Genomic DNA, 26,817 nt, shown 5'->3' on the forward strand with positions numbered 1-26,817 from the left:
TTTTCTTCTGGAAAAAAAATTTTAAGCCTATGAGATTTTAGGTTATTTTTGGAAAATGTCAGAAAAAGGAAGAAAATTTGGCCCCTGATTCACTTTGGATCCTAGAATCCAATTATAATATCTTTTCTTTTATATAATAGTTGTATTCCAGCAAAATAAGTTATATCAATATCAGAAGAGTAAGTCTTATTCTCTCAATGACCGACAAAATTAGTGGTGTATTTCCTGAGTGAGTGGAGGGTCGTTTCTTGATAGATCAAGAGAAAGCTCTTTAGGAAACACATGAGCCTCTTTTGGTATAATTCTATAAATTTTAATGTCAGAAGAGTAGCGGGTTTATTTAAAATGGAAGATATCTGTATAATGCAACTTGCTAAGTGAACTAGAGAAATGAAATGCACTCAAATCATTTTTACTGGTAGCTTCCTTTTTTAAAACATACTAATCTGAATGGCAGTAATTAGAGAGGAAGTGGGGAAACACTCATCAAACCAGTTATTTCTGAGGATTCAGGAAAGGACTGTTTTGTGATACAAGTGCAATTTTGGATGTCTACTATTAAGGAAAAAAATATTCTCTGGGTAATCAGAATGATTCATATGATTTATAAGGTATCAATTGCTAGCCTTGGCTTTTTCCTAAAGAGAGAAAACCTTACACCAAAAGCTACATGACATCTCTGTCAACTTAAATGTAAAACTTTGAGATCATGAAAAAAAAAAAAACAATTCCTTGATCAGGGCAGACTTATGTGACATCCAGAGAATGAAATCCTGCTCAGCAGTGGGAAGTAAAGGACTTCAAAGCCATCAATAGCATTACCGAGCATCCACTGTGCACGAATCAGGTGCTACACCAAGTTACAAAGTCATCAGTACCAGAAAGACCCATCGTGGTGGCACATGGACCTAGTTATCCTGCCTAGGTGCCAACATCAGACTGAGAGCCCTTAAATTTATTAGAACCCATAGCCAAGGAAGAAATTGAAAACATTTTCAGACAATCGCCTTTATAAGTGGGCTTTAACATCAAGCAGTCATACTGCCCCTGTTTTAACACTGCCAATGAACCATGAATTCCAATGCAATTGCTCCATAAAATAAGAACTACTCAATTTATTTCATGAAGCTAACATAATGGATGACAAACCTTGTCATAACCAGCTCACAAAAATGGAAAAATATGAAAGCAACATTTCTTCCTGAGAGCTTTTTGGTATAACTTTGCCAAATTAAGTATGTTTGTGCCCTCTGACTCCAAAGGTAACTGCTCAGCCTCCTGGGGACGTTCCCACCCAGGACCATGAGGGAAATGTACATGGACATGGTGGTCGCTGCAGTATGGAGATGGAGTTGGAGACCTGGGCCCGCCTCATTGGGAGAGTGAACTGGTGAGACATGCAGAGTGTTACACAGCAGGGAGAAGCAAGGATAGAGACTTGGACTTCCTTAGAGCAGCATGGGTTGATTATAAAAACACGGTGCTCAGTGAAAACTGCAGGACACAGAACAATACCATATCATGTAAGTGAAAAATACATTCCACAGAGCAACAATACGTGTTTTCAAAAACATTCAAATAGACAGAAGTATGCACATTAAAAGCATTGCTTGTTGGGGACACTAGGATTGGGATATAAGACAAAGATAACATAGAAATGTAGGGCTACATTCTGATTTCCAGAGGCCCTCAGCCCTTTTGCATTCCTGAATCATTTTATCAATCTAAACTGTATTAAAAAAATCATATTTTACAACTGTTGGAATAAGGGTGGATGTATTAATATCACATATGGAAACATCGTCTTTGACCTGAAAGCACATTTTAATTTCTGATTTAAAAGAAATTAAAACATTTTCATGGGCCCCTAAAAGTATTGTAAGCCCTAAAGCACCACACTTACTGATTATAATGAGCTCTGGATAAACAAAGGAGTGAACAAGAGCAGGGTCTGTCATGACCCAGGAGCAATCCTGGGCTTCAGACTGAGGAGCGAGATTCACTTGGTCCTCTGCATCTGAGGTCCAAAAATCCTTCCCAAAAAAGCAGCCCCAGGTGTGCTGGAGAACTCTGGGATATGAATAAGGCTTAAGGGTCCCCCCAAAGTGCTCCATTTGGGAATCATTGGGTTAAATGAAATTAAGCAGATTTTCTTCTCACGTGATCCTTCCAAACCTTTACCATATACTATAATGTAAAGTGTGAGTCTCCAAGAGGGTGGGCACCGCAGTTGGTCTGTAGAATTTTCCAAAGCAATTCCACAATAGAATCCTTCTGCTTTGTTGGTAGAGGCACCGAGAACTGAGAACGCCCATGGCAGCTGGGCCCAGGTCAGTCCCTGTCCCTGGGTCAGGCAGGTGGGTTCACTCACAGGAGTCTGACCCCAGGCCCCAGTCTGCCCTGGCCCATCTGTGCTGGCCTCCTGGTCAGAGCTGGGCTGCTGCTGGTTGGCAGGGGGAGGGTGTGGCTCCTTCAGCCTCCAGGTTGTAAGAACAGTCCTTGGGGAGTGCTGTGGTCTTGTTGGGAACAAGGACTTCAGAAGACTTGGACATGTGGGTATGCAGGCTTGTGTTTGCCCTGGGGCCCTCAAATATGAGGGGCAGTCCTGGCCTGATGGCTCTTCTAAGAAGGATGATCCTAGTGTGCCGTGTCAAAGCTGGCCTTGGATACTCCAAATCACAGTCATTCAGACTCCCAGCACCTCTTTCGTTTTTCTTTCTAGGCACGGGGGACAAATGACACAAACCCTGAAACATTTAGAACTTTCCAACAGGAAGTGAGCTGTCACAGCCTGTAAAGCAAGATTTGGGCTTAGTAGGGGTTTAGACCTTTTAGAGAACTGGAGTGCTGATTCGGCTTTTCTCTGCAGGTATTGTACCCCCCCTTTTTAATTAATTTATTTATTTTTGGCTGTCCTAGGTCTTTATTGCTGCATGAGGGCTTTCTCTAGCTGCAGCAAGTGGGAGACACTCTGTAGTTGCAATGCTCGGGCTTCTCTTCATTGCGGTGGCATGAGCTCTACAGTTTGGGCTTCACTAGTTGTGGTACACTGGGCTTAGTTGCCCTGCAGCATGTGGAATCTTCCCTGACCAGGGATCTAATCCACGTACCCTGCATTGGCAGGTGGATTCTCAATCACTGGACCATCAGGGAAGTCCTCTTTTGTTTTTAATAATTATTTTTAAAATTTATCTATTTGGCTGTACAGGGTCCTAGTTGTGACATACAGACTCTTAGTTGAGACCTGTGGGATCTAGTTCCCCAACTGGGGATGGAACCTAGGCCCCCTGCATTGGGACCATGGAGTCTTAGCCACTGGACCACAAGGGAAGTCCCTGTTACTCCCTTTCATTGTTATCAAATCTTCAGGAAACTATCCACAAAACGGAGGTATACAGAATGAAGAGACAGAAGTGTAGGCAGTGCCCCTTCACCCATGCACAATGGTGGAAATGGAATCAATTAGCAGTGGGAGACACCTCGGCCAACAGGGAAGAATCCCATGGGGGTCAGCCACAGACAAGGCCGCAGCTGGAGGAACAAATAAGAAAACAGGAAGTACATCTTGGGAATGGTTCAGAAATCACTAAGGCACAGCCTGAGAAAGACTAATTTCTAGTAATAATAATTTGAGTTACAGGTATGTGCGTGCGAGTCATTTCAGTCATATCCAACACGTTGCAACCTCATGGACTGTGTAGCCCACCAGGCTCCACTGTCCATGGGATTCTCCAGGCAAGAATACTAAAGTGGGTTGCCATTGCCTTCTCCAGGGGATCTTCCCAATCCAGGGATCAAACCTGAGTCTCCTGCATTGCAGGCAGCTTCTTTACTGTCTGAGCCACCAGGGAAGCCCTTGAGTTACACTTAGGACAGATCAATTCAGATAACTGAGAAAGAGAGCTCTCTCTCTCCTTTAGTATCTCTCTATACTAAATATACCTAATCTTGAGTTAGTCACTCAATTTTAGGACTAGAACTTCAAAAACATCACCATAAATCTCATATGATGATCTTTCATTCAACGTCACATCATGTAATTCTAAAATAGGCGGGTGGTTAATGACTATTTTGCCTTACATCTGTAACTGTATAATGGGGTTTTCTAACCGTCTAAAAGCTTTTAATTTACAAATAGTTGTCCGAGCTCCTATGAGTGCCACAGCCTCCTCCAACTATTACTTGGAGCCCCTGGATCAGACATCCTCACTATGAGGATTAGGAGAATATGTTGCCTCACCAATTTAGGGACAATGCCCCTTGTCAGCTCGGAAGCAGTTGTGGAATGAGAACGACGCCCCTTTTCCCTAGGCAACATAATTCTCCTAAAAGGAAAGGGGGGATTGAGAGAGTCATTTCCTAGGCAGGTTGATAAGAAGTCTAGGGGTCCCCAAGGAGAGAGAGGTCTGGGATATTCAAGGAGGAAGAAAGGACAAACTTTTTTACTTTTTTTCTCTACATTCCTTAGGATTATATAACAATAATGTATCCTGCCTGAGGACAGTCTTTGGATTAAACCCTCTGGCTAATTCTGTTATCTTAAAATGTAAATTATGGGAGTGGGTCTGGTGAGGTCTTTGCAACCTCCAGATATTCTTTGGATTCATTGGAGAGTATATAACTCCATTGCTAACACTAGCAAAGGGGTACTCTTTTGCCCCCTTCTGATGCCTATGTCAGAAGCTTTCTCTATCTCCTTTATACTTTAATAAAACTTTATTACACACACAAAAAAAAATAAATAAAATAAAATAGGCGGGTGGGCACTTAAAAACTCTGCCCTTAAATTTGAAACATGGGACAATGTTATACTCTCCAAAGCCAACTTGACTTGAAGCTATAAAAAAAAGCAACAATCCTTTCCAAATTTATCTCCCTAAATCTCTCGCCCTCCTGAGACACTAAAATAATCAAATAGAATTATATGTTCTTTGATCGATGATATTTGGTCATAATGTTCCTTTCAAAGTGCACTCAGGCCTGCTGCTAATAACAGTCATGAATCACATCACCACGCAGAAGACTGGGCAAGAGGTAATTATATCAGGTAATAAAAGTGAGAAATAGCCAGCCATTAGAACTAGGAAGCTATTTTTGTACAAACTACAAAGCACAAGATCTGTATGACGCATTCAGGATGGAGTTGTCTATGTGTTAGCAGCAGAAGTAGGTAAATCTGATCCCAAAGTCAGTGTCTCCACCACAGGAAGCCAAAGAGGAATTAATGCTTGAAGTCAGCCCTGGTGTGGGGTGGGGCCCAGGGACAAACACACCACGCCTAGAAATTGACTGGGTGTCCCCATGGGGCAAATCATTTAGCATCTTTGGGATTCAGTTCCAACTGTAATAGAAGGAGCTGAAATAAATACTAAGTTCCTTCCTAGCTCCAAATTTCTGTTTAAAATGAATACGAAATTCATTCAATTCTTGGGAGTCAAAGAAACAAACCCAGAAGTTGTTGTAGGCTCCAACTTAAAGTTTATGATACTTGGTGTCCCTCAGAGCTTGTTAGATATGGGGCTGGAAATTCAGATCCTGTGATTCCAAAGTGGGCACCAGGGGGTGGAATATTTCACAAGTTTCTGGGATGATCCCAATATACTGTGAAATTTGAGAACTACTTGTTCTGCTAAATCATCAGGCTGAATGATTAGCTATTGGAAGGAGCTGAAAAGAGAAGCTCTTTTGAAAGAGACGTTTATTGAAAACTTGCTCTATGCCAATACTGAACGTATGTCATCTCATTTAATCATCTTAAGTCTTTGGTTCAGAAGAAAAAAGGGAATTGTTTCCTTAGGAGGAGAAATCAATCCCAGTTGCAAGTAACGCAATGAAGAGTTCTAGATAATTCCTATAGATTAATATCCCCTGTTGACTCTTTCCCAGTTAATTAAGCTCATTGTATGCATTTCTTTGTATATTTGCTTTCTTCTTTTGAAGTAGAATGATAAAAGGAGAAATAAATTTCGTATATTCAACATAACTACACAAATACAGTGTATCAACCTTATTAGTAAGTTAAAACAGTGAAAACACAAAAACCCGAAAGTTAAGATCCTCCTTGGGTAAATAAATTTGTCAAGCCATAACTTAATTGTACATTTCATTTCGTGTAAACCAGTCAAGACTCCAAAAAAAAGAGAAAGCTCTTATATCTCACACTTTACAAATTATAAACTCTCTCTTTAATGATGTTTGTGTTTTTCCTCTTTCATGTGCCAACTGCAGAGGAAGACTAAAAAGATGTTTAAAATTCCAGGTTGCTGGGACACATAATCTTTTTATTCTGAAGTACAAATCTCTGTTCTTGCTCATGCTGGGAGAAATGATCATTACTGAGAAATCTTTAGAAATACAGTCAGTTCTCAAAGTGCTTTTCCTAGAATTTTTACTCAAACAGCACTGCTCTAGAAAAGCTCCATTTTCTTTATTCTTAGTAACTTGGGATGGTCCTCTGATAGACAGTCCTATGTGCAAGCATTTGGTAAGACATGGACAACTCACTGATAGTTCAACCACCAGAGGAGATAAATTTATAGATATTTTGAAACCTCAGAATGAAAACAGAGTCTGACCCTTGCAGACTGACCCATGTTTGTTAGTGGAGAAGGAAATTAAGAGTCACTTTCCTGGATCACATGGCTATGCTTTCTCTAGTCCTGACCCAGCTGGTACCTGAGTGCTGGAAGGAGCTGATTTGTGTGGGTTTTCAGGTTATCTTGGAGACACTACCCTGGGCCAAACACCTCTACTCCTTGGAAGTGCAACCTCACTCCTGATGACAGGGGTGAACCCATGACACAGACTTGGCCAACCATAGTATCTATTTTCCTGGACATAACGAGTGATCCAGGAGTGGGCAGTGACCCTAGGAGGGCCAATCAGAGACCTTTTCTGAGTCTAACGTATAGATAACAGGAGCACTGTAGTTTAGTCGCCAAGTCATATCTGACTCTTTGCCACCCTGTGGATTTAGCCTGCCAGGTCCTCTGTCCATGGGATTTCCCAGGCAGGAATACTGGAGTAGGTTGCTATTTCCTTCTCCAAGGGAAGTTCCCAACCTGGGGATTGAACTTACATCTCCTGTATTGGCAGGCAGATTCTTGACCACTGAACCACCAGGGAAATAACAAGATAGGAAAGAAAAGCTTCAAGTTGGGAGGATGTGACATTCAGGCTCCCAGGACCCCTTAGAGAAAACCTGCCTGCAAAATGTCAGCTAGGTCTCCTTGTCCCGGTTTAGTTCACAACATCTTCCACTGAACTCCATATACTTGAACCACATTGCCACGCTTGTATATCCATCTCCTGTATCATACAGAAATGAATCACCCTGAAGAAACATTGGCCCTGTATTCTGGCTAAAACATTTAGGGATCCTGATTAAACATCCACAGGCTGGCAATGCCGTACACATACCACCCGCACTGATGATTTATCGTCTCTTTGCAAAGGTAGCTAAATCCCAGCTGTGGGATGACAAATGAGGGGTCCATGTGGTGCCAGCTGCTTCTATTTCAGTTTGGAATCTGTCCTCATGGAATTTCAGCTTTATCATCTGGCTTCACTCTTGGGACAGCACATTTTGTATATGCTTTTGTATGTGGAATGTGTGCTGACTACTGACTTTCCATATGTGTTTACACCAGGTTTCTCCACAGCAGCTCGATTGACTTTTTGGATTGGATGCTTCTTAGAGGGGCTGTTGGGAACTGTTTGGGATTTTCAGATCTGCCCTATGCACCACAGGGTGGTTAGCGGGCCTCCACCCGACTAGGTGTCAGCAGCGCCTACCTCCATTTGTGGCAATCCAAACTGTTCAGGCACTGCCAAGCATTCCTGGAGGACAAAAAGGGACAAAACTGCTTCCAGTTGAGAACCACTGGTTTAGACAGCTCACCAGCTTTGGACATTCTGTCTTTGCAAGATACTGTGGGGGTTTCCCTGGTGGGTCAGTGGTAAAGAATCCACCCGCCAAAGCAGGAGACTCAGGTTTGATCCCTGATCCAGGAAGACCCCACAGGCTGCAGAGCAACTAAGCCTGTGTGCCGCAACTGCTGAGCCTGTGATCCAGAGCCTGGAAGCCACAACTGCGAGGTCTGTGAGCTGCAACTACCGAAGGCTGGACGTCCTGAGTCCACGCTCTGTAAGCGAAGCCACCACAATGGGAAGCCTGTGCACCACAGCTGAAGAGTAGCCCCTGCTCACTACAACTAGAGAAAAGCCCATTCAGCAACGAAGACTCGGCACAGTCAAAAATAAATAAGTTAAATTATTTTTAAAAACATTCTGTTCTCTTCCATCATTGTCCTCAAAAAACACAGGCAAGCTTATCATCTATATATCTTTAGACTCCCAAATAATTGAGAATATTTGACTAGCAACCACTGACTCGGAGCCATTGTTTCAGGTAAGTTTCTGTAATTCATTTACACACATGCCCTGGCATCTTCCTGAGCTTTCATTCTCCTGGGTCCTCTGATTGGACTATTCATATTTCATAATTGCCTCAGTCATAGTAAGTGTTGCCTATAACAAAAACTTCAATTAAGGCCTGACTCCCACACCCAGTCCTCCCAAAGCTGATCCTGCCTGCCCTCATATTTATTTCTGCACAACCCAGCATTGAAGCCAGCTCTGCATGTGAGCTCATTCTCTATTAAGATTGCCAGATTGAGCAAACAGAAATACAAGACGAATGATGAATCTAATGATGAATCGAGATGAATCTAATTTCAGATAAATAATAATTATCCTTTAGTATAAATATGTCCCAAATATTGCTAAATATCCTACAATGCACAATACAGTCCTGACCACAAAGAATTATACAGACTACCTACTGCATAAGACACGCCTGTATTTTACCTGGCAACCTCATGTCTCCACCACTCTGCCTTGCATCCTGTGGGCTTGTGTCTTTTTCACTAGCTCTTCCTCACCTACTGCTCAGGACCACAGGGACCTTCCCTTAACCAGAGTTGCCTGAGTGGGGAGGGGGCTTGTCGGATCTGGGTTACTCAGTGTTTCAATCAGGGTCCAACCAGAGAACCAGAAATAAAGTAGAATTTTATTGTAGGGAATTGGTTACACAGATGATGTAAGAGGCTTGAAAAAACAGGAAACTATGATGAAACTCACAGATCAGGAAAAGTATATTTATTCCCATCCCCAGGCTGGAGTGACAAGAGGAGGAGGTAGTTACCAGAATTCATGACTTGGGGTCACTCGGCAGAAGCTGGAACTTGAAAACAAGCTGAATCAGCAGAAGCAGTAGGCAAGAAGAGATACAATCCCTGCACCCACGCAAGGTGAGAGGCAGAGGAAGAAGCCCTGGCTCCTCCCACCAGCCAGTTCACCATCAGTGTTTTCCACCGGCTAAACCCAGTTGGAAAGCAGCTACCAAGGGGCCTGGCATCTCCAGCTGGTCTAAGGCAGTTTGAGTCTACGGATACTGATCTTCAGGGTCCTGTCTCCTCTTGTCAAGGCAGGGCCCTCGCTTCTAGCTACATGAAATCCAGGAGAGGTCGAATCTGCCCATTGCTGGGATTCTGGATGAAGTCTTTGTAGCCACTGCCTCACTCACCAGAACAAAAAGCAAAAGGCGCTCAGTCGTGTCTGACTCTTTGTGACCCCATGGACTACACAGTCCATGGAATTCTCCAGGCCAGAATACTGGAGTGGTAACCTATCCCTTCTCCAGGGAATCTTCCCAACCCAGGGATCGAACTGGGGTCTCCTGCATTGCAGGCGGATTCTTTACCAACTGAGCCACCAGGGAAGCCCTACTATCACTCGCCAGTGTCTACTCCAAATGTATGGGTGAGAAATTTTGAACCGGTGGATTTATTTTTTTTTTAAAAAACTCCTGATTGTGTGCATCAGTTTTCCTGGGATAAGTCGTATTTTCACTTTTCTGAGTCCTATTCTCTTTAGTTCTGCTCTTCCTGTTTGTCAGTCCCTAGAGCTGTTCACAAACCCAGTGGCTCCCACTTGCAGGTAAATAGCGGCATTGTTTATCCCACCTCCTTTGAGAGCAAGTGTGACCATGTGACTTGTATTGGCCAATGAAATATAAGGAGAAGTAGTGTGTACCACTTCTGGTTGAAGCTTTAGGAACTGGCCCGTCATTCACCACTTTTCCATTTTCTGCCTTAGGGACCATAAACGCATTAGTCAGAATTGAACATAGGTCCCTGTATTCGTTCTTCTTGCTTTTATAACAAATTATCACAAATTAAGTGTCTTAAAACAATACAAACTTATTGTCTTATAATTTGGGAGTTCAGAGTCCAAAATCAATTTCACTGGGCTCATAGGAACTCTTTCCTTCTAGAGGCTTTGGGGGAGAATCCATTTCCTTGCTTTTTTAAAGTGTCTGGAGGCTGCCTGCACTCTGTCTGTGACCCTCCCTCACGTCACTCCACCTCCTCCTTCCATGGTCACATCTCCCACTACTACCACTTTTGACCTGCTCTCCTCCCTCCTAAAAGGACCATTTTAATAATAATAATAATCCAAGAACATCTTCCCATCTCAATTTCTTACCTTAAACATTTCAGCAAAGCACCTTTTGCTATGTAAGGTATGCATTCACAGACTCTAGGTTTTAGGACATTGACATCTTTAGGGGCCCTTATTCTGTCTACTACAGTTCCTGAGAGGGTTCAGTGAGCAGAGCCCCACCTACCAAACTGCACTAGACATGTATGAGTGAAGACTAGATTTTCATGGCATCGAGTCACTAAGATTTAGGGGGCTGTTACTGAAGCACAGTTTAGTCCACATTTATACCCTGTTTCTTTTCTGTCTCAGGCTATATTTTGAAAAATAACTTAGAGTTTTTTATTTTATTTTTAATTGGACGGTAATTGCTTTACGTGGTTTTAGGGGCTTCCTGGTGGCTCAGATGGTAAAGAATCTGTCTCCAAGGCAGAAGACCCAGGTTCAATTCCTGGGTCAGGAATTTTCTTCTTCCCTGGAGAAGGAAATGGCAACCCACTCCAGTATTCTTGCCTGGAGAATCCCATGGACAGAGGAGCCTGACAGGGGCGCTCATGCAACTATGGGGTCACAAAGAGTCAGACACGACTGAGTGACTAACACTTTTACTTCTTTCATCGTGGTTTCTGCCATACATCAACATGAATCAGCCAAAGAATCACCTCCCACACCATCCCACCCCTCTAGGTTGTCACAGAGCACCTGGCTTGAGCTCTCTGTGTCTTACGGCAAATTCCCACCGGCTATCTATTTTATGTGTGATAAAGTATATGTTCCAGTGCTACTCCCGAATCGTCCCACCCTTCCTTCCCCAACTGTGCCCACAAATCTGTTCTCTGCATCTCCATTACTGCCCTGCAAATAGGCTCACCAGTACCATCCTTCTAGATTCCATATATATGAGGAGCTAATATGCAATATTTGTTTTTCTCTTTCTGACTTACTTCTCTCTGTATAATAGGCTCTATGTTCACCCACGTCATTAGAACTGAATGCATTCCTCAAATGCATTCCTTTTTATGAGTGAGTAGTATTCCATTATATGTATGTACCACAACTTCTTTATCCATTCATCTGTCAGTGGACATCTAGGTTGCTTCCATGTCCTAGCTACTGTAAACAGTGCTGCAGTGAACATTGGGGTACATGTGACTTTTTCGATTATGGTTTCCGAAGGGTATATGTCCAGCAGAGGGATTGTTGGGTCGTAGGAGAGTTTTATTCCTAGTTTTTAAAGGAATCTCCATACTGTTCTCCACAGTGGCTGCATCAATTTACATTCCCACCATCAGGGCAAAAGGATTCCCTTTTCTCCACAGCCTGAGATTTATTGTTTGTAGAATTTTTGATGATGGTCATTCTGACCAGTGTGAGGTAATACCTCATCAGAGTGTTTTTTTTTTTCTTTTTTTCAGCGTGCTAGGTCTTCAATGCTGCTTTGGGTTTTTCTCCAGTTGTAGCGAGCAGGGGCTACTCTCTAGCTGCAGTGCGAGGGCTTCCCATTGCTGTGGATTTTTTTATTGTGGAGCACAAGCTCTAGGGACAGGCTCAGTAGTTGTGGCACATGGGCTAGCTTCTCTGCAGCATGTGGGATCTTTTCTGGATCAGGAATCAAACCTGTGTCTCCTGCGTTGATAGATGGATTCTTTACCACTGAGCCACCTCATTGTAGTTTTTATTTGCATTTCTTTAATAATGAGAGATATTGAGCATCTTTTCATGTGTTTATTAGCCATCTGTATGCCTTCTTTGGAGAAATGTCTATTTAGATCTGCCTGTTTTATGATTGCGTTGTTTGTTTTTCTGGTATTGAGCTGCATGAGCTGCTTGCATGTTTTGGAGATCAATTCTTTGTCAGTTGTTAAAAATAACTTAAAGTATTAAATATGGTATTTTCTGCATAAAGTACACTTTAAAATACTGTATTTGTTTGTTTTTGTTCTTGAACAAAAGTAACTTTAGGTCTGTAAAGTAGACCTAAAAATGTAAATTATACACATTCAACTCCCTAACAAAATTCTTTGATGAATCTGGAAAATTGTCACAGATTCCCTTTATTTCCCAAAACTAACAGGGTAACAATGTTGATTTACTTAGATGTTGAACCAGGTGAAAGTAAAAGAGAAAATAAACAGCTCATTGAAAGATTACTAACCGTAGTCCTGTTTTTCCTAGAAGTTTGAGGTGGGGGGTAGGGTCCTGACAATTGAAATGAAAACATTTATGTGAATTCCTAAAGTATAATCCTTACCTTCCTTCTTCTGACTATGTCATAGGTCATAAAAAGTAGAGTGGCAAGTGTCTTGACATCTTGAAGTGCAGAATCCTGGCTGCCCGCCACACACACACACCTCTTCTTAATAAATCAGATAGACAGATGGACATGTCAGTTTCAGCCCAAATCAGTCATCTGCAGCTTTTGGTTCATGTCTCTCTAATCAGTAATATGTTTGCATACATGCTTCCAGTATGTATGTATACCTACCCAGCTATTACAAGCATTATAATAAGTGCTGCAAAAAAGAAAATGAAAAGATGATATCAAGATAAAATAAAAACTATTTTTAAATGCCTTAATAATCACATGGCATTATACTACATTAGTTTATATTTCAAGACACAATATGCCCTTAAATAGAGGTTCCGCATTAATGATAGTAAATATAAATCAATAGATTGTAAATTCAAATTGTAAAGCAGCTTCTTGATAATTTTGAATATTTTTGTCAGAGTTTCTTTCAGATCTGATTTTTTTTCAAATTTTATTATTTTATTTTTTTATTAGAATGTAATTGCCTTACAAAGTTGCGTTAGTTTCTCTGCACAGTAGCATGAATCAGCTACATGTCCATGTGTATGCAGCCTCCTCCCCGCCAGCTGCCCCGCTGCGCCCTTCAGGCCATCACAGAGCTGAGGCCGAGCTCCCTGTCCGGCATCGCGGGCTCCTACCCGCTGTCTGTCTACACAAGGGGGTGTACATGTGTCAGTCCCGCTCCCCCACTCATCACACACTCTGCTTTCTCCTCTGTGTCCAAGGCCTGTTCTCGACGACTGTGTCTCTATTCTGCCTGTGAATCATCAGTACCATGTCTCTAGAATCCTTGTATATGCATTAATATTTGATATTTTTTCTCTTTCTGACTCATTTCACTCTGTATGACAGACTCTAGGTTCATCCACATCAGATCTGAGTGGATCCTCATTATTTTTACCTTTTCATGTGAATAGCAAGGATTTTGTTCTAGGAGTAAAAGTGCCCGCTTTGCCATTTATGTCGTTTGTTTGCTTGCACTCATGTTCTTGTTTACACTTCATGGTTTCTTTGCAGGAAATCTTTTTAAGTCATGTGTCTATTTTATGAGAATTAATGTCATTAGAACTGGTAAATATTATCTAAAAACAGTAGTGATAATGCATCTGGGCATACACAAATATGTCATACTGTGCTGAAAGCAAATAAAAGAGTGAGGAAATCTCCATAAATCCCTCTGAGTTCTGCAAAGCCCACTCTTTCCTCAGGATGGCTCCCTGTGTGTGATCCCACCATGACACAACAACTTCCAACCTTGGGATCAGTGAGGTGCTGTGTCAATCCATGTATTTATTGTTATATCACTTCTGGGAAGCATGCACTGGACTTGGTAGAACTCTAATGTAAAAAGCTAAAATGCAAGTTTCTAAAAAGACTTTTACAAGAGCAATGAATTTAGGTATGTAGCAGAAGATCCATAATCCCTTCAATTAACTTGTCTATTATAAAACATCTTACAAAAACACTGAAACCCAGAGGGTCTGGATGACTTCCCCCAATCCCCAGTTAGAGGGTTCTTGGTGACTAGGACTAGAAACCAGATCCTCTGAGCCTCGGGCCTCAGATGTAACTTCTCATTACACTAGGAGATTATGAATGAGTAAATTTAGCAATTTCGTGACTGAATTAAGTCCTGCTGGCCTCTCTTCAGCATCATGCTGTATGATGAGATAGAAAGACTCAAGCCAAGAACAAGGAGAAGAAACTGGGAGGTAACAGCGCTGGAGATGGGAGAGTTTCAGTTCTCTACAAGATATGAAAGTGAATAATTTATCTTTCTGCTGTCTCTCCAGCCCCTAGTTTCTGTTTGTCTCACTGACAAAGATCTCTATATAGATTAAGGTTCTCCTAAAAAGAGTTCTTCTGTGCCTCCCCTATCAGACATTCAAAGACATTATATTCAATGTCTCATTGATTATACTGATAAATATTCATTATGTTCAAGGACAGACAGCCAGAAAGCTGTGATAAAATGATAAAATGCCCCTAGAAATGTGCTAAGAAAAAAAAAAGAAATGTGCTAAGAAAAAGTTAATTATCTTTCCCTCCTGTAATAGTCAAGTCCAGTCAGAGAAGCAATACTACTATGAGTATTATGGGAGAGATTGTTTATTATGGAATTAGATGTTGCACAATTCTTGGGGGAGTTGAGGAAGAAGAGGTCCAGAAGTACCAGAGAGAAGTATCTGGTGCAGGTGGACAAGTTTGACACTAGGGGAAATCAGTGGTGGGAAAAGCTGATGGAGAGGTGTCAGGAAGGAGGTCTTCTTTGGCTCTTTTGGGTCTGGGGTAACTGCTGGTCAATAGGGCCAGCATTTGGGAAGAAGAGCTGGACTAAAACTCACCAGCACCTTGGCAACTGCCCCTAACTCCCTCCACCAGCCTTCAAATGGCTGCTGCTTAATTTCTGCCTCTTAAAGATCACATTTCTCTCGTGGGCTGCCTGGTACTGTCTCTGAGGATGTGGGGCTATCTGTCTGCAAGGTTGCTGCTTTATGTGGGAGATACTCTGGTTCAGAGCAGACCTGGATCACTGAGGACGTGGAGGTGAGGCAGCAAGGTGCCCCCTGCAGCTCTTCTCCTCAGCCTTTTCCTGGAGCCTCCAGAAAGGCATGCAGCTCTGCTGACACCTTGATTTTAGCTGACTGCTACGGTCTATGCATTTGTGTCCCCCTAAATTTCCTATGTTGAGATCTTAACCTGCAGTGCAATGGTGGGTCCTTGGAGAGGTGATTAGTTTACCAACGTGGAGCCCACATGAATGGGATGAGTGCCCTCATAAAAGAAAACCCTGCAGCGCTTCCCAGCCCCTTCTACCAGTGACAACACAAGGAGAAGTCTGCAACCCAGAGGAGAGCCCTCAGCCCATCATGCTGGTATTTTGACCTCAGACTTCCAGCCTCCACACTGTGACAAATACATTTCTGTTGTTTATAAACTACACAGTCTGTGGTTTTTGTAACAGCAGGACAGAGGGACTGAGAAACTCTCTCTCCTGGTGGCCCACTGTGGGCCAATGACTCACTGATGTGACGGATACAAGGCCAGCCCACTGGTCCCAAGGGGGATCACTCCGCACTGCAATGATGCTACAGAGCTCCCCACGGGCCAGTCCACACCAGCTGAGGCCTCGACCTTGCTTAGCTCCTTCATCTGCTCTCTTCTGCTTTTCTCTCTACCTTTTTCCTGAGAGCACATCCTTAATGAATCATAGGCACCTGAATTTCCATTTTAGGCTCTACTTTGAAGGAACCCCAAGGGCTTCGCTGGTGGCTCAGCTGGTAAAGAATTCATCTGCAATGTGGGAGACCTGGGTTCGATCCTTGGGTTGGGAAGATCCCCTGGAGAAGGGAACGGTTACCATGCCAGTATTTTGGCCTGAAGAAGTCCATGGACTGTACTGAGTGAATTTCACTTGAAGGAGTTCCAATCTATCACCCCTCTCTACTGCACTTTCCAGTCACACGGCCCACTTGCAGTTCTTAGGCATTGGCTTATGATAAACCTTCCAAAGTTTTATTAAAGCCATTTTACAGATGAGGAAACTGAGGCACATGGAGGTGAAGGTCATATGACTTGTAAGTGATGGAGTTCTGACCCCAGGTTGTTTGACTCCAGACACCGTGCCACTGTATTGCATTTATTTACATTATTTAATTATTTCCTTTATTTACTTGTTTACTTTGGTTATTGTGTGTCACCTCCTACTAAAATACAAGCTCCTTGAGGATACACATTTTTGTGTATTCAGTCCACTGCTGTATCCCTTAGCACCTAAAGAAGTCCAGGCATCATATTAGGCCCTCAAGTATTTATTAAACTACATAGTTTCTGTGACTTCAAGCCCTTCTTCTTTCTGGATTCAAGGGGAAAACAAATTGTAATAAGGGTAGATTGATTATTCAAATTTCAGCCAACATCCATATCATGTAATAAATGCTTCTTCTTTCCCATCTCAATTCAGCTCTGTAATAAATTGAATGCAATATACTTAAGTCATGTGGTGATTGTTTAAGTATTTGGTTTCCATTTGAGAACTGTGAGTGCCATGTAGCTGTGTAATTGTTGGCTAAAATAATGATCTCTGGCATCTCAAATGCCAGAATTTGCAATCATGTCATTAAGACCTTAACAGAGACAATCAAGGCTGGGAGAAGACCTGCATGAGTCTAAGTGGAAAGTTCATGGCCAAAGTCATCTGTTATGACCATCTAGAACTCTCTTTGGGACTTAAAGTGAAAGTGTTAGTTGCTCAGTCCTGCCTGACTCATCCAAGTTCTGAACTATTTTAGAAATATATTTGAATAATAAGACACAAGGAAATCAAAATATCAGGCTTGCTACTGAGAAGGCTGATACTTCAGAATGTGGCTTTGACCTAAAGCCAAATGTTTTCGTAATGCTAGACCCCTGAGATAGATAGGCTTACCCGTAGTGACTACAGAGCCCCCCAGGCAGGGCCTTGGTCCTCTAAACTGAGAGCACGAAGGAGCGGAGCAGGACACGTTCTCTGCAGGGACCCCAGCTCCCGAGAGCGGTCCAGAGGGAAGAGCTAGCAACGCTGTCCTCATTCTCCTCCTAAATTAACCTGTTGGACAGATGGCTGTGCCTCCCGAGAGCAGAGCGAGGATAGTGCAGAGAGATGCCAGGAGTGCCTCGTGATGGATTTCCCTTCAATGAAAGGAAACATTGAGTGGGGAATGGTATCGACCTTGCCACAGTACCACCCGTGGGCAATTGGACGACTCTTGGAGGAATTTGGATTACATTTTTGTTTTATGAATTTGGTGAAACAGAGTATGTAACCATTAGCCTCTTAGAGCTAATGTTTTGCTTCTTAGTTTCTATAGCTGAAACTAGATTAAATTATAGAATTTTGCAGCCAAAAGTGAAACTTCAGAGATCATCTGGTCCGGTGCTCTCCTTTTTACAGATAATGAAACTGAGGCCCAGAAGGTGGGATGTTTTGTCCTATAACAAAAATGTATGCAGGTCCCTAGAGCCAGAGTGGGACTCTCTGTTCTCTTTCTTATTCCAAAGTCTTTATCCAATGACTTGTCATCAAATTGTCCCTAGTGCCAAGGAGAGGAAAGAGAACCCCCCTCAATAATAAGAAACAAAAACATAATATATAGGTCTACCTATTTCACAGTCAAGATTATGAGACGGCAGTAATATGAGGGGTTCAAGGTGAAGACAGCAATCATTTAAACTAAGTGATGTAAAATGATGGCCTCATCCCCCCTTTCATAATGTATCCCTTTCATAATGTGTCCCTTTCGTAATGTGATACCTTGCACTGAAATTTCCCATCTATTCCTGTGCATGGGGCTGTGCTTACCTGAGACTCTCTGTACAGGAAGATTTTGCTTTTTACTTTCATAAAATTCTGGAGAACTAGGTAGGTGTTTAATAGGAATATAAACTCCAGTATCCTAAGGTCTTCTGTTTTAAATTTTCATGCACAGCTCAAACCTCCTGGGCATTGTTATTCAAAAATCCGACATTACTATGAATCATATGAGCTTTTTCTCAATAAATGGTAAAAGAAATGAGTGCTATCTTCATTAACCTGGAGGAGAGGAAAATCTTATTTCAAGATTCTTTCACTTCCTTTAATATAATATGTATATATTAAGGCTATAAAATGGAACTCAGATATAAAGATCATAAATCATCATATTTGAAACTAGAAGCAAAAAATGTGTTCATCATTATAACTGTATAGTATAAGGATGATGATTTAAAATTTTTATATGCTCATGATTACTGCTGAAGGCATCCCATTATTTGCTTATCCCAGTACTTTTCAATATGAAAAGCTTGTGCTCTATTTTAAATTATAGAAAGTTTAGATAGGGGCAGAAGCTGTCTATAGGGAAATGTCACTATTTTAAAATGTCTTATTGAGACTCCTTGCCCATGTAACATAATAAACAGCAGCCTTGAACCATAAATTATAGGTTAGATGTACATATGGGCCATGGTGTTTGGAGATGCAGGTGCTTTGGTGTGCACTTTGGGTTCCCTAAGTAGGTCAGGCGGCTGCAGAGGTTGTTAAAGTTTGCAGCATGAGGGTAATTTGGTTGCTAAGGGAGTAAAAACCTTACCTGATGAACTACAGTCTCTCCCAGAAAATTCAAGTCACTGTATTACGGAAATACACTGAGGTTGCCTTTTTTTTTTTTTTTTTTTTTTTGTACTACATGACAATTATTCCAACCAGGTATCTATAACAGAGAAAAATAGTCCACTGGCTAGGCAACGCTGAATTGTATAGGGTATTGCCTTATGTTCACAAAGTTTGTCTAAAATGGGTGATAATTTGAAAAGATACAGAGAAACATGTGTGTGTATGTGCATGTGCATGTGTGTTGGTTTTTTGCTTTTTAAGGAAGTAGCTATGTCAAAGAGTGTTTTTTATTTTTGGTTTTTGTTTATTTGTTTTTCTCGAGGAGTCTAGCTTTAGTCCAGATTTTCACTCTTTGTAGACTTAGGACATGTTTGGGGACCTTTCTCCATCAGGAAAAAGAAACCATCTTGTAGAGTTAAACTTACAAAAAGTCAGGCTAGAATGCCACCTAACCATGGAAGAAGTAGTTTTCAATCCTAACTGCTAGACTCCAAAGAATTGTGTTCCCAATTCTCAAAGCAGGAATTTTGATGCTTTATTCACTTGTGTATCTCCAGAACCTAGAACTGGGCCTGACACCTAGTTAGCACTCAATAAATATTGGTTGGATGAAGAATAAATCATTGATTCTAAATTTCAACTCAGTTTTTAACCTGGCTGCATATCAGCTATCTCAAGGGAAACAGGCATGAAAGATCCTTGAGTGTTGTGATAAGTTATGAGACATCTCATGTGAAGTATGTTAGCAAGGTATTTGTCATTCAGTGTCAGGAGATGGTAAATTATTCATGTGTATATTTCAAATAAAGTTTTACTTTTACAAAACTATGATATAGTAACATCATAAAAATGTTCTCATTTCTGAGGCTGTAAGTTTGATAGTACAGACCTTATCGAATAAATGATTTTCATAATTTCTCATAATTGTAAATTGTAACCTAGCCCTTTAGGACTTTCTCTGATACACACCCATTTAATCTTGAGATATCGGCTTACTCTGAAACCCAAGATAAATGTGCTGTCGGAACACTTTCCAAAGTCCTCACAGTGCCTAAAGTTCAAAAGCTCTGTTTGTATTAGAAGAAAGACACCAAGAAGTTATTAATCTGCACTAAAGGGCCAAAATTGACATGAAACACTGAAAACTAAAACCATGTAGAGTGTTAATTGAGGGACAGCATTTATCTAAACTGAAAATCTGAAAATACAGCTACAAAATTGTATTTATTGTCTTTCTAGTCTGTTAATGACAGAGACCAACTGTAGTCCTAAATCATCATGTGTCAGATTTGCTTGAAGGGATGTATTTATAAAGGCATCTTATATTGTGTGTTAGATACAGATATATATATATAGGTATATATCTCCTGGCTTCCTTGTTGGCTCAGTGGTAAAGAATCTGCCTCCCAATGCAGGAAACATGGGTTCAGTCCCTGGGCTGAGAAGATCCCCTAGAGGAGGAAACAGCAATCCACTCCAGTATTCTTGCCTGGGTAATCCCATGGACAGAGGAGCCTGGAGGGCTACAGCCCATGGGGTCGCAAAGAGTCAGATATGACTTAGTGACTAAACAACAAACAAATATATCTCCTACTGGCTAGGAGAAAGAGTCAGAGGTTATGAGGAATTGGCCTACATAATTATAGAGGCTGAGAAGACCCATGGTCTGCATCTGCAAGCTGGAGACACAGGAAAACTGGGTCAAGGGCCTGAGAATCAGAGGCGCTGATGGTGTAAATTTCAATCCAAGGTTCAGAGAGAATGAAATGAGGGGTCCCAGCTCTATCAGTGAGGCAGCGAAAAACAGAGCAAGTTAGACCTTCCTCCACCTTTTTGTTCTGTTCAGGCCTTCAACCGATTGGATGATGCCCACCCTCATTGCGGAGGACCATTTACTGAGTCCACCGATTCAAACGCTAATCTCATCTACAAACTTCCTGGATCAGATAATTGACACAGTCAAAAAAAATTTTTTTTTCATTTTTACTTATCTATTTTTGGCTGCTCCGGGTCTTCATTGCTGCTCAGGGCTTTCTCTGGTTGCAGAACACAGGCTCCAGAGCGTGGGCTCAGTAGCTGCGGCACACTAGCTTAGTAGTTGCCTCACGGCGTATGGGATATTCCCAGACGAGGGATTGAACCCGGGTCCCCTGCATTGGCAGACAGATTCTCAACCACTGGACCACCAAGAAGTCCACTTTTAGTGTGGGCATCTACGGGTAGTCAAGTTGACACATAAAGATAATCATCACATGCTATTTTCACTAATTTTTTTAAAGAAAAGATGAATTCGAATTCTAGCATCTCTAATAAAGAAGTATTCCTGTCAGAAGATTTTATTTCTAGTAGCATCTTTGCTTACCTATTATTTAATTACACTTAAAACTTAGGATTTTTTAATAGGACACTAACCCCAAAGCCTTATTATAACCAATGAGAAAAAAAAAAATGTTTTTAGGTCTCACCACTGTTCACCAATCCCTAAAACAGTGGTTGGGACATTTCTCAATATACTGTAAGGAAGAACTCAGAGATGGGTCCCTAGGAATATAGGCCTCCCACAGCTACTAAAAACATACCAAAAATTTCAAGAAGCTGTGCTGATTGTATCTGAACACAGCATCTTCTAGGATCACACTCCTTAATAACAAAAACAGCAATAATAAGAGCTGACACTTACGTAGCAGTTTACTCTATGCCAGGAAGTGCTTTAACGAGCTTATGTATACTAACTCATTTAATCTCATGATTACCTTCTGCAATAGATTCACTAACACTACACCTTTATCACAGCTGGGAAGCAGGCACAGAGAGAAGCATCCAAATTCACATACTTACTAAATGCAAAACATACCCCAGATTCCATGTATTTTCCCCACCTAGGTATTCGTGTACCACATCTGTACTCATGTACACTAAAGCAGACTTTCAAGTTAATTGAATCACGTAAGGAAGATCTAAACTCGGTTCTTCCAGATTTTATTCTTTTACATTCACATTATTTTTTTATGCTGGACATCATGGCATTTCACCCCTAAATACTTATGCAACTCACAAATATAAGGACATCCTATGTAACCAAAATGAATTCTTTTTACTCCCAACAAGCCACAATACTAACCCTAATACTAAAACTTAATAAGCTTTAATATCATTTATGACCCAAGTCTTATTCCAATTTCTACAACTGTTCTCCCAATAGATGCTCAAAACTGCTCAAACTGGAATCTAATCTAGGCCCACAGGCTGCACTGTGGTTGTTTTGGGTCCCAGTTTCTTTTCCTCTATAACATCCTTGGTTTCTATGGTGCTGACTTGCTGAGAGTCCAAAGCAATTATCCACTGGAATATCTCACCTTTCAAGATTTGCCTGAATGCTTTGTCATACTGTTTAGCCTGTTTCTGCTTTCCCATTTATTTTCTTTCTTGTAGATACTCTTCAGATACTTAGAAGGGCAAGAAAATAAATCAAGTCTGTGGGTTATTAGAACAACCTAGAAACAAATCTCTGAAGACTGGAGAGGGAAATGAGCAGACACGAAGAACTAAAGGAACTTTTCGGGGGGATTATCTTTAGATTTAATTCGTTTGAATAATTCTTAGGTGAATGACTGCAAGTAACAGAGAGTAGAACAGCCTAAACAACTTTCATTCTGAACCAAGACCAGGAAATGTAGGTCCAAGGCAGCTTTGGGAAATGAAGGGCAGTATACAAAGTAGGATTTGGGTGTTTTGCCTAACAAGCTTTACCATATTAGGTGGGGCTTTGTGATACAAGTTCTGACTGGACACTGCAGTCTTTGCAGGGTCCGTGTGTTAAGCAGCCGGGCTTAGCTGTCTGGGCAACCAACAAATATAAGACTGAGAATTATAAACTCAACTTGTTGCTTACTTGAAGTCATGAAAGACTTTTGAATCTTTCTTCAAAGATAACTTATTTGTGAAGGAGTCTTTTTGGGCCTAGAAAAGAAAACAACAGTCTCCAAGGCCCTTTGCTGAATCATCTAACTTCGGAGAAAGCAAAACAGAACTTTAGTTCAGCCTTGATGCTCCAGGCCGGTTGCATCTATCTGGGACTTATCACCCCCTGTCCAGAAACCTTCCACCCCCTACACCTGCCCAGAAGACTTATCACCCCCTGCCCAACTACAAATGTCATCTCAACAAAAGAATACTCAAAATATCCCGCCTGATGAACGTTTCCCTTATCACTTCCACAAACCTCCCTATAAACGTGAAGCCTCCCTGATCCCTCTCGGCGCTCAGCCTGGTCGTTAGGCCGACTGTCACCCCTCCTTGCCTGAATAAAGGTAACCTACTTCTGTTGAGGTCGTCTTTCCTTTTCTGCCTCGCCCAACTATACTTTATAATTTGAATGTGCTTTTAAAAGCTCAGGAAATGGCCCTGGAAAATCTTTATTCAAAGCTGGTAAACAAAAACTACCGTTTCTATAGTATTCAAATAGACTGGATTCATTTCAAGATGCTTCCTGTATCATCCACTTACCAAACACACTCAGGCCTGCTTTGGCAAGGACCATGAACACATTGCGTGTGTGACTTTTAGCTCATTTCACCAGGGTTCAGAAAGAGCCACGTTCTTCTGTCTCTAGATAAAATTACAATTGTTAGGTGCACCCTGCCACTCAGGAAATTCAAACTTGTGAATTTGATAGGGGCAGAGAGGGGAGGTACCCTTCTCCTAGGGTCAAGAGTAGGGCTCTGGGACTCTAGCACAGCCCAGAGCATTTTAGATGGCCCTCTGATCCCCTGTGGCGCCGTGGAGATGGTCAATGTCAAAATCCACGCAGTCCCTTGAAATCTGTGGCCCCAACCCAGCACCACAACTTATGAAGGCAGGGAAACTAAATGTTCAACGAACCTCCCTTCTCGGGGCACACTGGGGATCTTTTGCCATGAGGTCCTTTCACAGACCAGATCTAGAAAGAGGGAGAGAAGTGTTGGCCTCCGCTGCTCCAGGTTCCACACATTTCTATTTCCTCTCCAGTCCCTCCAGAAACTCAAAATCTTCCCTCTAGGATCAGTCCACTTCTTCCTCTCTCAGCTAGGGTTCCTTTGCCCTACAACAAAATTTTACAAAGGAATGATGTTCTAGATGGCTGCTTCATGCTTCTTTAAATGAATTCTCCTTTTATACTTCTGATGCAAAAGACATCAACAAGCCTGGAGTTGTCACAGCAAAAACAGAAAATGAGTGACCAGACTTTGGCACATACCAGTCAAACAGGCCTCAAGTTTGGCCCACAAGAACTAAACAATCCTGGTTATTCTTTAGCTGTTACTACTAACACACACTTGTAGCTGGACTTGTCCTTCACAAAGCAAATTACTCTTTGACCCATAAACATTACCCTGCACCTAGCTTTCTTTTCCCCCTGCACTCTTGGAGCATTCTGCATCTCAGAAAAGAAGGTCACAGGCAGATAACTTCAGAACACAAGACCCAGTTACTGAGTTGTCTGATGCCAGCTGTGGCCGTTTTGAAACTCTGCAAGAGAAAAAAAAAGCAAGACCTTCAAGAGGATATTAAACCTCTCCCTATTCTCAAGAAAGGGGGACACAGTTCTTGAGACACTAGCCTGCTGTGTTTCTCTTTTGCATGGCAAAAAAAATAAAGCTCATCTTTTCTATTTCCTCTAAACTCTGTCTCCATGTTTCTATTTGGCATTGGTGGACCGGGAGCCAACATTATGGCCACAGAGTTAAGGCCACCCTTGGGGATTTTCTTGCTATGGGGAAGTCCCACTATTTGCTCAAGCTGCTGAACAAGTATGAGACAGAAATTAATGTCTTAAGGCGGTGTTACAGCCACAGACATGAAGGCGAGAGAGACAGTCCCGCCTCCAGGGATCTCACATCTCAGAGACATATAAAGAGGTCATTCAAGTATAGCGCACAGGAAGGATCCCTGCATGAGAAGCTAGGGAGGGTTTTTCTGAAGGAGATGGGCGTGAACACAAACTACTTGCTCTACCTATATGTCAGATACCATGCCAAGCCATTATTTATATTAATATAACTATAGTCTATAGGCATACAGTGGGGCTATAACTGAATCCAGGCAATCTAGCTCGAGTCCACGTACTAAATTCCTAGGCCCTGAACTCTGGGTGATAATAATGTGTGAACATAGGTTCACCCATTACAACCAACACACCATTCTTTTGGGGGAGGTTGATAATGGGAAAGATGTACAGGAGTGTAGGTGGGGGGAGATCTTTGTACCTTCCTCTCCATTTTGCTATGAATCTAAAACTGCTCTAAAAAAGAAAGTCTCTTTTTCAAAAAACGTCAGCTTTACCCAAACTTCTATCAATTTGATTTTGATTAATTAGCCTCTCTTCTAAAGTAGAATTATGCCCTGCAAGGAGCAAAATCTGTTCTTGTATTTATACCCTGTTGTATTTTTTACCATAAAATCAAATTGCTTTTCTGAATCTGCCTGCAATGTAAGAGATCTGGGTTTGATCCCTGGGTTGGGAAGATCCCCTGGAGAAGGGAATGGCAACCCACTCCAGTATTCTTGCCTGGAGAATTCCGTGGACAGAGGAGCCTGGTGGGCTAGCATCCATGGAGTCGCAAAGCACTGGACACGACTGAGTGACTAACACACACACACACAACACTGCTACCCCTACCCCAGACAGATCAGATCGGGAGGCCCTTCTAGAGAGAGGCTCAGATCAAACACCAAGAAACGAAGATGACAGCGCCCCCTTGGAGAGAGGTCAAAAAGTCTGCCACAAGATATTATTGTCCTCTGCCTGACCGCATATTCTCTCTGCTACAGCAGGAACATTCTGGGTTTTGCATTCAAAGGGCTCTGCACATTACAGTCTGTGGGAAGCAGCTCTGGAATATTAAAGTACTAAATTAACTTTCAGGATGTCAATCATGGGCATTCATGAGCAAAATAAAGGATAGGCCTGTCTCAGGAAGACTGGAGACACGACCAAATTGATGTATACTCATCGTCATATTTCAGATTTTCCCCATTTGGGCCAGAATTATGATTCTTGGGGCTGACTTTGCTTCTTGCTGAGTCTGGCAGCCTGAGCATCAAATCTAAACAAAGCTAAAACAGCCGGGGCTCTGGGTTGATGGCCCAAAAGCTCAAGCTGAGAGCCTGGCAAGACGCCTATCCTGACAGCCGTGCCCGTTCACAAAGGAGAACAGAACCCGTGCTCCATCTTCGCATGATGCCTTCTGTAAACCCGACCGCTCAGCTTTTGTGAGACTTGACATTATTTATTCCTCAGAGAGGGAAGGAGTGACTCAACGAGATCTTGTGATTCACAGAAGCAGGCAGCTGGCAAGTGGGGAGCTGGAACAAGAAAAAGGAAAGCTGGAGGGTGAGGGCAGCTCTGGCCACTCCAAGGTCATTCAAGATGCCCACCGCCCCATCCCCACCACACACCCCACCCCCACCACACACACACACACACACACACACACACACACACACGAGGAAACTTCCCTACCAGATCCCAGTTAGAGCCCCTTTTAACCAGCAGGGAAGAGGTGGTTGTGAGTGAGCCCAGAGCTCCCTAAGGCACTTATAGAGATTCCCACCAGCATTTGTTTTCTATGCATCCCCTACCTGGCCCTCCCAACTAGGGCCTGCTCTTCAGTCAGTCTCATGGCAGGCTGCTCCTAAGTGCTTATCAGGGTCCTTCTCCCCCACCTCGCTGCCTAAGCTTTCATACCTGTCTCTAGTTTTGCATTTGTTTTTGTGTCTTTTCTGCCCACTGTGGCTAGTGGAGACATATTTATTCTAGAGGTTCAGAGCATGAGTCTGGAGCCAAGCCACTAAGGTTTGCATCTTGGCTGTGCCTGTTCCCAGCTATGAC

This window comes from Dama dama, chromosome 6, assembly GCF_033118175.1.
Source record: "Dama dama isolate Ldn47 chromosome 6, ASM3311817v1, whole genome shotgun sequence".
In the NCBI taxonomy this organism is placed as follows: Eukaryota; Metazoa; Chordata; class Mammalia; order Artiodactyla; family Cervidae; genus Dama; species Dama dama.